The 12961-nt window shown below is 50.9% G+C and overlaps 2 long non-coding RNA genes and 1 other non-coding gene across 3 annotated transcripts; 1 reads left to right on the top strand and 2 right to left on the bottom strand.

The window, feature by feature from the left end:
* Nucleotides 1–5126: 5126 nt before the first annotated feature.
* Nucleotides 5127–10021, top strand: LOC132246514 (uncharacterized). Its single transcript, XR_009457840.1, has 3 exons — nt 5127–5391; nt 9128–9372; nt 9452–10021. It is a non-coding gene; the product is annotated as an uncharacterized LOC132246514 (long non-coding RNA).
* On the bottom strand, nt 7404–7475 carry TRNAT-UGU (transfer RNA threonine (anticodon UGU)). The gene has a single exon. It is a non-coding gene; the product is annotated as a tRNA-Thr (tRNA).
* On the bottom strand, nt 9285–12834 carry LOC132246515 (uncharacterized). The gene is made up of 2 exons (XR_009457841.1): nt 11957–12834; nt 9285–9872 (listed from the first exon to the last, which is right to left on the bottom strand). It is a non-coding gene; the product is annotated as an uncharacterized LOC132246515 (long non-coding RNA).
* Between the last annotated feature and the right edge of the window lie 127 nt (nt 12835–12961).

Below are 12961 nucleotides of genomic sequence, written 5' to 3'. Positions count from 1 at the left end.
CCAAGAACCAATTATACAAGGCGTGCTGAATACACAGCAGTTAGGACAAAACATCTTCGAGACATTTGTTGCTGATTGACTTGTGCATAAAGCTGTCATCGTACGTGCACCAATCTCAAAGTTAAAAACTCTTGCTTCCATATATACAGTACAGTTAGCAACAGAAAAACACAAAACAACAGACCTCAGTCATCAGAGCTGATCGTGAACTATTCAGACGCCTACTTGTATCTATGGATGTCGATAACCTCCTGAGGCAAGAACGCTCTACTGTACTGCTATCACTGGCTACAACAAACGGAAACTTGAGACCAGCAAACAAAGCTTAACTACTCTCCATTTTGGAAGAGAATATTTCGTAGACAAGTTTCAAAGCTGCCCTGACTCCAACATGTGTAGTGATTGATGGTGTGGCTGTGGCTCGGGTCATGGGAAAACCCAAGGATGCAGTGACTTTTGGAGACCATGTGGATGCTTTTGCGGTGAATATCGTGTCCAAGTTCAAGGAACCTTGCAGCAGGGTAGATGTTGTGTTCGACTGCTACAAAGACCCGTTGATCAAGGATGTTACTAGAAAGCGTCGAATTGGGAAAGGAAGGAAATAAGAATTGGAATTAGCAGCAAGGATGTCATGTTGCCTGTGCAATGGAGAACAGTGATTGAATCCAAGGAAAACAAGGCATGCAAACACTTGTTAGGTTCCTCAAAAGGGAACTCTTACAGCAAGCATTACATGGTGACAAAGAACTAACACTCAGTGGTGGTAATGATGGTTATGCTGCCTCCCCTCAACTGGAAGAAACACAGCCCACCTCCACTCCACACAAGAGGTGGCAGGCACCCGCGTGATCTTGCTTCTTTCTGAAGCAAAGTCAGAAAGATATAACACAGTCATTGTCACAATGTGGTAGCTCTATCCAAATAAAGCTTCTGCTGACCTGACCCAAAAGTTTGCTGCATGTGTTTTCCACGACAACAAGCAGCGACACCAATGTCCTATTGCTAGTGATTGCATTCTGGCCTCGTCTCAGCAGTGAGCTGTGGATGAGAGCAAGCCCATCAAGAACTAACAATACATTGCTGTGCACAAGGTGGAGTGCTGTGATGAACTAAGGGATGGACTGCTGGGTTTTCATGCCATCACGGGGTATGATACCACAAGCTAGCTTGCAGGAATGTCTAAAAAGTTTGCTTGGAAGATCTGTAAACTCCCCATCTCCTGTCTCAATTTGAAGTACCTCACACACCACAAGCCCAAGTACTGGCCATTAGACTCAAGGCCTCCCATGCAGGATGCCAGCGATTAATTTTCACTCATTTTTTGACGTAAGAAAGAATAATTTTTCTGTTGCGAAGAGCTCAGAAAGATCAATTGCCACAGACAGGGCAGAGCTGTTTTTAATACTACAGGTCCCCATTTGAAATCTCTAGTTTTTTCTTGTGAATTGGGTTTGCTGCGGCCCCCGACTGAGAATCAAGTTCTAGACCAGCGGTTCTGAACCAGGTTACACGTACCACCGAGGGGTACATGAAGCCTCATTGGGGGTACGTGAGATATATTTCATACACCGTCTAACACAGGTCGAAGGGCCTAAAAAATGTCCTGACAATTTGAAATTGCTGGGGCTTTAGTGTCGTTAAAATGCACATGCACACGGAAACCAGATATCCTATTCCTGCTCCATGCCTCAACCTTGCACCAGAAACGTTGCTCCAAGCACCCATCACTCAGTCGTGTACAGTTAAGTCTTTGAACATAGTTGTGCATTTTAAGTTGTTGTGTTCGCATTTGAGTTTTTTACGTCATTTTTTTTATGCACGTGGCAGTTCCACACAAGTAACAGTATGCATCTGCTTTTTCCTTTCATTTTGGTAAGTACCTTTGTTCAATTTTAAATTGTTACCAACCTATGATGTATATTTTAAGGGTTTTACTTTGCACTATTTTTCAAGGACTGAATTCTTGCTTCGTCCATCGCTTTATCATGTCAAAGAAGTGTTATTACTAGGATCTGCATGTGCAGTTTGGCTTTACGTTTATGCTTGATACAGATGATTTACAGAAGCCACAATGCTTCCTTCACTCAAAAGGTACTTTGCAATGGATATATGAAGCCATCTAAACTTAAAGAGCACCTTCAGACTGTTCACTCCGAAAATACTAAAGACCCAGAAGCTTTATTAAAAATCAAGCGATCACAACTTGAAACAAGCACACTCTCCGATCATGGATTTACTCCTCAGAAGCCAGTGCTGGAGGCAAGTTATCACGTGGCATTAAGGATGGCCACAGAAAAAAAACCTGTATACCATCGCAGAGACCCTGGTGAAACCGTGCCATGGAAATGGCCGAGCTGATGTATGGTAAAGATGCACATCTAAAAATAGCACAGATCCCCCATACAACACCATTCACGACCGAATCAAGGACATGTCAGAAGACATACGCAAACAAGTAGTGGAGCAAGTCAAGAGAAGTCTGATAAAATTGGCTTGCAGTTGGATGAATCAACTGTCTCAAATTGCACACAACTTCTCATTTTTGCTCGATATGCGCGTGAGAATCATGTCAAAGAAGAATTCCTCTTTTGTGAAGTGCTGAAAGAAACAACCAAGGCAGCAGACATTATGGCTACGATGAATGAATTTTTTTCCTTTTTTCCAGCCTTTCCTAGGACCCTGTAGGAGCTATTTGTACTGATGGTGCTCCTGCTATGTTGGGGAAATATTCAGAGTTCACCGCTCTCGTCAAAAAGGTGAATCCAAATGTGATCTCTAGTCATTGCATTCTCCTCCCTCTTACTTGAAAGTCGTGTTGGATGTTGTCATCCAGGCCGTCAACTTGATCAGAGCAAGGGCATTGAAACACTGCATGTTCAAAGCGCTGTGCGAAGGAAGAGATTGGGTCTGAACATACTGTACTTCTGCTTCACACAGAAGTACGCTGGTTATCCACACAAAACGTTCTAACAAGAGCTTTCGAACTTTGAGATTTAATTGAAATGTTTCTGCGTGAAAATGGATCAATTCTGCTTCAGCGTTTCATAGGTCCGAACTTTGTGGGTTGTTTGGCATACCTCGGAGATGTGTTCACAATTCTAAACTCATTGAACATTTCAGTCCAAGGTGGAGAAGTGACTATCTTGGAAGACAAAAAAATCAAATGCTTTTAAGAGAAGTTGGCTCTCTGGGGAAGAAGAGGGAATTCCAGTAACTCGGCCAATTTTCCTCTTTGATGAAATCACTTTAGATCCAGTGCATCCAGGGGAACCAACAGTTTGTGAGAGTATTATTAGGCAGACAAGGTTCTTTGGGTGAATCTGATCTTTTGTTAGACCAACTTAAATAGATGGAAAAAAAAATTTAAATCAGCTTTTGGGTTCAAAAACCATTTGTCAGTTTGAGGACGTTTCAGCAATTGGTGTGTGCTCTTCCTGGATGGAATGAAGGAAGACCAACACGAATACAACCTACACCCCGAGAGTATTGTTATGCATCTTGAAAATCTGCAAGTCACCGCAGAAGGAATTATCACAACTATTCAGGTAGCTGACATTTGGGTAAGGAGCCTCTTTGCCGCTTCTCTTGAACAAATCAGTGATGCCGACCCTAATTTCTGGCATTCAAGCTTTGTTGCTTGGGTAACCCTGACCATATTCTCTCTCCCTAGAGGCTTCGCACTGCTTCACCGTTACACCTGATACACGCTTGCAGTCATTACCTCGAAGGCATTTATCATCTAGGTCCTCTGATCGTACTGTTGCCGAAATGGCTGGTTTCGTGCCCCTGGAGGCTGTTTCCAATCCACCTCAAGGAGAGAGTCACACACAGTCAGGCTGAGTCCATCTTATGTTTATTGTTTGTACAAACAGGTCAACTGAGGGGTTAATTTACCCAAAGTGGAGCTGGCCACGACTATGCTCTAAGTCCCATTTTTATAGTTCACATAAACATAGCGGGTGTTTTAATCGTAGCAATACATGATTGGTTATACTTCTTGTCAAAGGGTTTTTGCGTAGCGATATATGATTGGTTATACATTTTGGCAAAGCTTAATACATTCATAATTCTTGAGACAGCATTGCAGCCAAATTGATGTCTTATATCTTAGTGTAACTTTAGGACATTAGATCAGGATAATGGCTAATTAGGTGCAGAGCAAGCATCAATCTTCGTATTTTAACAGGAAGCCTTGAGCCTTGCCAAGCGCTATCCCAATTATTCTTTATTATGACAAGGTCTAAGTTTTATCTACTATAGGAAGAGGAAGAGAAGAAGCAGCCAAAAAGTAGCCCATAACTCAACCGTGAGACCTTGTGCAGCTATCACAAAGGTCCATGAGATATTTTTATCACACAGCTGTTACTCAAAGCACACAGCTGCTACTCAAAGCTTTTATAATAATCATAATGATTATATCATAGCATATTTTTACTACAGAACTAGTCCCTTGCACTACCGAGAACGCCACTCTCCATTGCCATTTCCCCCGCACAGAGTCATTTGTCTCCTGGCTGCTCTTTATTCCTCTACAGCTCGGCGTGGGGAAAACAGGACATTCTGGCCCCTGTCTGGTTTAGATACAACTTCCAACCCACGTTTTGAAAAGAAATGCTTAAAAATAGTAAATAAATAAATAAAAATCTAAGGAAAGCGCCCTCCGCACAGCCGCGCTGCTGCAGCAGGGCTGGGGGACGCTCAAGCGCTGGGGACACACTTGGTCACTCTGCTCCTGGAGGCCTGAGCCCATCTGGAGCCGAGTGCCCCGGAGCCGCCGGGTCGGGGCACCAACAACTGCCCGCGACCAGCTTCCCCGACCGCGTGCCGCGTTATGGCGGCTACAGTCGTATTTAAAAGCTCTCAGCCCAGACGGGCGTCCACCGCACCCAATCGGCTGCCGGCTCGCACACCGCCTCCCAGCCAATGAACGCCGGCATGGAAAGATTAAGCGCCCGCCCCTTCCCTGGCCCCGCCCCCTACCTGCCGGCCCGGGGGGCGTGGCTTGGCCGAAGGCGCGCCTGCGCCGTGCGCTGGACCCGCTGTGCGGGCGCTGAGCTCTGTCCCAGGGGGCGTGGCCCGGGCGAGGGTGTGAGGGACCCGCTGTGCGGGCGCGGAGGAGGCTGCGCTGCAGCCCGGGGGCAGCGGCGGCGGGAGGCGCAGCGCAGCTCCGGGCTCGGCCAGGGGCTCAGGATACGGCCGGGGAGGCAGCGCGGAGCCGCCCGCCCGCCCGCCCACACGGCGCTGCACGTGCCCCGAGCCGGCGTGCGGGAGCCCCGGGGCCGCCTGCTTCTTCCCTCCCGACCCCAGCCCCAGAGCAGCCGCGGACCCCCCTTCTCAGCGCCTCCTGGATGCTTAGTGTTACCTTTTACACGTGGCTATTCACTAATTACCGTACGTTTACATATTACTAATTAACGCTCATGTTGCTTACTATTCTAATTATTCCTCATTCTAGCGGTGCATGATCATCGTTACATTAATAAGATGATTTTTAACATTATTGGGCGTGAAAAACGTGCTCTGTATATCCAGCTTCCAAAACAGTTGCGTGGGCGCTAGAAACCCTGGGCTGGGCATCAGCTAATCGCTATTATTGCGGTACTGCTCTATCATAATTATTCTTTATATAGTATTGTCATTATCGTGACTGGCTATATAGCATTCCTGTTTTTGAAAGCCGGTGTGTTTTCTGCGCTGGATGGAGGTGAAGGACTTTTCTTTTCCCCTCCCCTTTTCTTCAGTTAACTCTGAGTCTGGGTCACCCGCTGCAATTCGCCCTCCGTGCATTTCATGGTTGTGTCGGGGGTGAGTTTCTGGGGAGGTAAAAATCCTTTTAAAAATAAATACATAAATCTCTGGCTGCTTTTTTGGGGGCTGGGGAGAAGCCCAAAGCTGCCTGCGGGGCCCCGGCTCCTCCAACCCGCCTGCCAGGCTGAAGGTGGTTGCTTATTCCCAGTTCCTTTTTCAAAGCTAATCTAGACCCAATCAAAGCTTGTTACAAATGAATTACACATTTTGAATAGAGAGAATTTCATTGCATATTTGCTAATTAATATGCAAAATAATATTCTTCATCAAGTCCAGAGCCCTAAATAAAGGTCAGATTACGATGGGATTATGGGGCAAAATACTTCTTGGGCCACCCCAAACAGCCTGTTGGTGCCACAGGGGACTTTCCCGAAGCACCTTGACCGCAGTCTTGCCCGGCCCAAAGTGCGGTTTGGCCGTGCTGGCTGCCAGCTGACACCCCCCCGCCCCTGTACTAAATATATGGGCGTGAGTTAGGAACTAGTTTTGGGGTTGGGATTATATCCAGAAATCCTTCTTGGGCCACCCCATGACAGACCTGTGTGCCATCGGGGACTCTGCTGGACGTCTCTCACCAGTCTTGCCCGATCCAAAACGCGGCTTGCCCGTGATAGACTGCGAACTGACAGCGTGCCAGCTTCTGTGCTGAGTATATGGATCCAAATAAGGACCTGGATTTAGGGCTGGGATCACAGCTAGAAATCCTTCTTGGGCCAGCCCACGCCATGCCTCTGTGGCACATGGGACTCTCCTGGTTACCTCTGCAGAGTCCTGCCCGTCCCAGGAAACGGTTTGGCTGTGCCCGGCTGCCAGCTGATAGTCCGCCCAGACGCCACTAACTTCAGGGGCCTGAATAAAGAACTGGGATTTGGGCTGGGATCAGAGATGAAAATCCTTGTTGGGCCACCCCACGCTATCACTCTGTGGTACCAGTGGACTCCCCTGGACATCTCTGACCACAGCTTGCCCTGGTTTGGCCCTGCCAGGATGCCAACGGACAGCTCCCCCAGCCACGGTACTAAATATGTGGGTTTGAGTAAGTAAGTGGATCTTGGGCTGGGATTATGGTTGGAAATCTGTTTTGGGCCACCTCACAGCATGTCCCTGTTGCACCAGGGGACTCTCCTGGTCATCTCTGACCAGAGTCATAGTATCATAGTACTTGGGGGTGGAAGGGACCTAAGCAGCTCATCAGGTCCGACTCCCTCCCTCAGGCAGGAATGGGTGCCAGGATCATATCACCCCAGCCAAATATCTGCCCAGCCTCCTCTTGAAGACGCCCAAGGTAGGAGAGCACCACCTCCCTTGGGAGCCCATTCCAGAGCCTGGCAGCCCTAAGTGTAAAGTAATGTTTCCTGGTGTCCAGCCTGAGCATTTTCTCTAACAATTTGAGGGTGTTATTCCTAGTAACCCTGGGTGGTGCCTGGAGGGAACAGAGCTTCCCCCAGTTCTCTCTGGTCCCCCCTGGGGAGTTTGTAAATGGGCCATCAGATCCCCACTTGGCTCTCTCCCCTCAGCCTTCTCTTGTGGAGGCTGAATAGGTTCAGGCCATCTAGCCTCTCTTTGTAGGGCCTGCCCTGCTTCCCCATGAAAAGTGGAGATGTTAGGGATTGAACCCAGGACCTCATACATACAAAGCACACACTCTACCACTGAGCTACATCCCCTTTCTCTCCTGCTTGCCTGAAGACATGGTTTGGCTGTGCCAGGCCATGAACTGGCAGCCCCCACAAATACTGTCCTAAGTATATGGGCTTGAATAAGGAACTGGGTTTTGGGCTGGGTTGACGACAGGAAATCCTCTTTCGACCACCCCTCACCATGCCTCTGTGGCACTGGATACTATCCCACGCCCCCCAACCGGAGTCTTGCCTGGCCCAAAGTGTAGTTTTTGCATGCCAAGCTGCCAACTGACAGCCCCCCATGCCCACTGTACTCAGTACATGGACCCAAATAAGGACCTGGTTTTGGACTGGGGTTATGGCTGCAAATACTGTTTGGGCCAGTTCCCCCATCCCCACTGTACCAAGTAGACAGGCTCAAGGAAGGAATTCCTTGTGGGCTGGGATTAGAGATGGAAATCCTTCTTGGGCCACCCCACACCATGCCTCTATGGCACCGGGGGACTCTCCCAGACACCACCTACCAGTCTGGCCCGGACCAGAGCGTGGTTTCTTCATACCAGGCTGCCAACTAAGAGCCCCCCATTCCCATGGTACTAAGTATACACACTTGACTAAGGACCCGGCATTTGGGCTGAGATTACAGACTGAATTGATGACCAGTGTCTTGCCTGGCCCAGATGGTGTGGGGTGGCCCAAAATGGATTTCCAGCCATGATCCCAGCTGTTACCAGATTTGCCTGTCACTTTGGGGTGTGCTCATTTATTAGGGTTACATTTCTAGGGTCTCTGCAATTCTATCAATGTGCTGCTCGTGTTACCTGTGTTTCTGTACGGACTGTATCTCTGCCTTCTGCAAGCGCTCACCCACAATGGAGCTATCTTGCAGCACTCCATTTCAGTGGGGCTGGGTTCCTCCAGCCACTAAATCAGTCAAATGTGCACGCACACACACACACACACACGCCACTAAATCAGTCAAATGCACACACACACTAACATGACATGCCTGACCCGGCCGGGTTGATCAGCATGTACAGGCTGACACCTTCATATGCCAGGAATCAGTTCATTTAGGTAACACTACACTGCAGTCAGACACCAGCACACAGTGAACAGAATCCCTCTGAATCCGGCTGGGTGTCCAGCTGACACCCTCACGGGCCAGCTTTCAGTTCATTAACACCTGAAAGGGACTGAAGGAAGGGGACTTAGTCCTATCACTGCTGAGGCCAGCCTATTGAATTGTATTGCTGAGCCCATTTCATTGAACCGTACTACTGAGGCCAACCCATTAAATTGTACTACTGAGGAATGAAACCATATTTAGGTGTTTGGCTTCTTGGAATTCTAGGATTGTAAGTATAATATGAAAAATAATAGTATTGATTCAAATTTAACTTTTAGTTGTAATTGTAGTTTTTGTAATACTAATTCTTATAGCATTGTTTGGGAAGGAAGTGCATTTGGAGCATTGTTTCTGATATAAGTAATTATTGTGTTTTTAATGTTTGTGGTGTTCCTTAAAGCTAAGCAGTGTTATATGCGTAGCAAAGAGTTTTAAAATAAAATTGTGTTGTATGAATTAAGTGTGTAATCCTTGTGAAATCGTGCAATCAGCTAACTACTCCCTCAGCTAGTGCATCGAAATGAATCAGTAAATTGTGTGGGATTTTCTCTATTCCATAACCCACTAGAGACACGCTGCATCAGCCTCCAGGTTTGAGACAGGGCTGGGCTTGCACACGACCTGATGGTGCTCACAAAGAGGGACTCCAACCAGGACTGGACCCTGCCAGGGTTTCCCTCCAGGGCACTGTGACAGCGGCTGAGGAAAGGGACTCCAACAACAGCTCCTAACAAACACCATTTATTGTCTGTGCACCAGAGCTGCGGCTGAAGAGGATCTTTCATGGATATCACATGCTTACTGCGCCTTGAGGTAGTGCTCCTCTGCCATCCTCATTTTACCTTTCCTGCCTGGTTCCTTAACCATAACGGCACTATCTCTTTCGTTTTAGATGAACGGACTGGAAGACGGACGGATCTTGGTTGAGCGACTGTGTCCTGAGATTAGTCCTCGAGAGCTCGATGTCTTCAAATCCCTGAGCGGTGGCCATGGAGAGGACAGAGACGTGTCCTGTTTTCTTCAGCCACAGAAACAGACTCAGAGGAAATCAAGAATTGCAGCAGGGGACATTTAGGTTCGATACAAGACCTTTCGCACTATATGAGGGTGATTTTTTTAGGTTTTTGTGAGCATGGAAACGGGCTACCCAGAGAGTTGTGCAATCTCCATGCTTGCCAAGGCGTGAGAGCAGGGTCGATGCTTGGCTGGCCGGGTTTGTAGGGGTGATCCTGCCTCGAGCAGGGGGTGACTGGACGGCCCCGACGTCTCTTCCAGTCCCGGGTTTGATGATTCGGTGCCCTCTCGGTGTCCTACTAAAGGGACAGGAGCAGCAGCATAAGAAGATCAGATCAAACCCGTTTTGTCACAGAAGAGTGAAAGACATGCTCCATTTGTTAGAGAGGCTCCATGGCCTCGTTTGGAAAAGGGGGGTGAAGTAGCAGAATAAAAAGTCATTTGGGGAGCTTGAGGTGACCAGTTCATACAGACGTTTAAAAAAGTAACTATAAAGCAGTGCCCATGCACTAAACACCTTGGAGATTGGCAGTGTGCTCTCCTGACACAATGTGAAGTTTCATGGGTCTGAAGGCTGATAAAATGGTACACTTGAAGCACTAATTCAGATTCATAGATGGTAGGGTGGGAAGGGACCTCAACGGATCACCGAGTCCAACCCCCTGCCTGGGCAGCAAAGAGCGCTGGGCCAGACGCCCCAGCCAGGTGCCGATCCAGCCCTCTGATCACTGCTGGCCACCACCACTGCTGCCAAGCACCGGGCAGTGTTCGCCACCTCCACTGCCGCCACCCCGCTTGCTGCCGCCACTCCAGGGGATGACAAGGTCCAGCAGTCACAAACTCCTGCAAGATTGCTTTAGGGTGGCATAAGGAAAAACTTCTTCACTATCCGAGCCCCCAAGGCCTGGAATAAGCTCCCCAAGACGTGGTGCAATCACCTACTCCAGACACTTTCACAAAACACTTATCCTGCTGGGATCCTTTGACCCTGGCTGACTTCCTACCCCGGGGCAGGGGGCTGGACCGGGTGATCTTACCAGGTCCCCCCAGCCCTAATGTCCATGCAATTGCATCTATGAAAGGATCTGCTTTCGGTCTGCGGTTTGCCAGCCCGCAGTCTAAAAAGGTTGGGAGCCGCGGCTCTAGGGGACGTTCGCATCATGGAAATCCTAGAAGAGAGGGGCTGAGGGGGCCTGCTGAGGTCACCTCCAGTCCAGCCGCCGCCTGAGTCAGCATCAGCCCTGTCCAAACCAGCCCAGACAAACCCAGCATCCAACTTCTTAGCCAAACTGCACAAGCCTGACACCGCAGCAGACATCGCACCTGATCCTGCCCCAGGAAAAGCAGGGGGCCACGGTGCTCGTCCGCTGGATGCTGCGACAGGTTGTTAATCTACACCCCAGGGATCCCAGGCAGAGGCCAGGATCACAGTACGAAGGCAGGCAAAGCTCCCCAGTCTGTCCTGGTCTGACCAGGGGGTCAGACCCATCCTGGTGCTCAGGAGGAATCCCTGGGACGGAGTCGAGCCCCCTGGAGATGCCCCGGGGCTGCAGGGAGGGGGGTCACCGGTGGGGCTTGGGCTTTTTTGGGCACAGGGCTGGGGAGTGCAAGTAGGAGAGAGAGGAAGAGATGGGGGTCCACCCATCCCCCTACCCCATGACAGCCTGCCCCAGGTGAGCAGAGGCACCCCACAGCACCCCCTGCTGGACAATGATGGTATAGCACCCTCTGCCCCATTACAGCCCCGTCACACCTGCCCCACGTAAGTGTGGACCCCCCAGTCCCCCTATAGGTGTGCCTCATACGTACCCCAAGTGGAGCTGTGCCCCCCAGTGATGATGCCCCTGCAGGGCAATGAGGTATCACCCCTCCCTACCCTGGCTCCCTTCACATCTGCCCCAGGTGAACACAGATCCCACCCTCCCAGCACCCACTGCAGAAGCATGCAGGCATAACACTCCCCTGCCCCTACATGGCATGAGCAATATAACCTCCCCGACCGGGCTCTGGATGTGCACTCACCTCTGCAGTGCTCCCTGCAGTGGGTGTGAGGGTGTAACACCCCCTGCCAGCTACCACAGCCCCTGGGTCTGGGACAGACACCAGCATCTGCACAAGGTCAAGGTGGTGCAACCCATCAACCCTCAGAGGGGACAAACAGCCTGATTCCCCCATGCTTGGCTGGACAGATGGTGCCCAATGCCCCACCCCAGGCCCAGCACACACCACCTGTCCTGACCCTAATACCTGCCCCAGCACCGCATGTTGCAGGGATGCTGGCAGGGGTGCTGTCACTGGTGTGGAGAACCTGCTCTCCCAAGGGTGGGGAGACACCCCCCTGGAGCTGGCACCATGCACAGGCTGCCCCCCACTCGCCCCTCACCTCCATGGTGCCGATGGGTGGCTGTGGTGGGTGAGGGCAGGAACAGGCCAGACGGTGCTGGCTTGGGGCACCTGTTGAGCCACTTGCCACTTGCTCGCCCAGACTTGCTCACGCTGTGGTGCTGGCTCACCCAGCTCCGTGTCCTGCTGTGGGAAGAGGGCACAAGGGGTGGGAGCAGCCAGTCAGGCAGCAGCAGGGTGGGTGGATCAGACCCCGTCCTGCTCCCAGGGTTAGCAACAACCTCTGGATTGTGGTGGATCATTTAGAAAGGGAAGGGGCTGGGAAGTCACAGAGAGATCTGCCCTGGAAAGGTTGTGGGCCCAGGCCTGTTCCCACTGCACAGCTCGGGAGAGGACACAGAGATCAACCGCAGGGGGGGCACGTCCAGTTCTGGGCTTTAGTAGCAGGGAACGCATGAGAGAGAATCCAGCGAAGGGGAGGAGGGCAGGGGAGCAGCACGCACCCCGCGGGGCACAGCTCTGCACAGGCTGAAAAGCAAAACAGGCCAAAAAGGCTCCGGGGGTGGCAGAAGCAGGTCCTTGCAGACCCCACTGGGCAGGGCAGGTCTGGGAGAGGGGTGATGTGGTGGTGAGGAAAGGCGAGGTCTGGGAGGAGGGTAGGGAATGCTTCCCCAGCCATAAATGCACTCCTCCTCCCTGCAACTCAGGGCTCATACACCAGAACCCCTGGACCAGGAGGAAGGAGAAAGCTGGGAGGCAGCGAAGAAAAGTGCCCGGGTGTCACTTGAAGTCCGCTGTGTGGGGGAGGGCACCCTAGCGTGAACGCACTTCTTCACAGGCTGCAGGAGTGGGTGAAGCTCTTCCCACACACAGATGGAGCGACACCCCTCTCGCAACCCTGACCGACCGCTACCCCTGATCCCGCCCCCCGCGCGTCCATCGCCCACAGGACACGAGGGGGGTTCAACAGCCTCTCCGCCCCGCCCACCTGCGCCGCGGCCAATGGGGAGCTTGCGCATCACAACAGCGGGAGGGGGGCGGGGGG

Source organism: Alligator mississippiensis, chromosome 16 (assembly GCF_030867095.1).
Source record: "Alligator mississippiensis isolate rAllMis1 chromosome 16, rAllMis1, whole genome shotgun sequence".
Classification (NCBI taxonomy): Eukaryota; Metazoa; Chordata; order Crocodylia; family Alligatoridae; genus Alligator; species Alligator mississippiensis.
The sequence above is the reverse complement of the archived record's forward strand: the minus strand, read 5'-3'. Positions and strand labels throughout refer to the sequence as shown.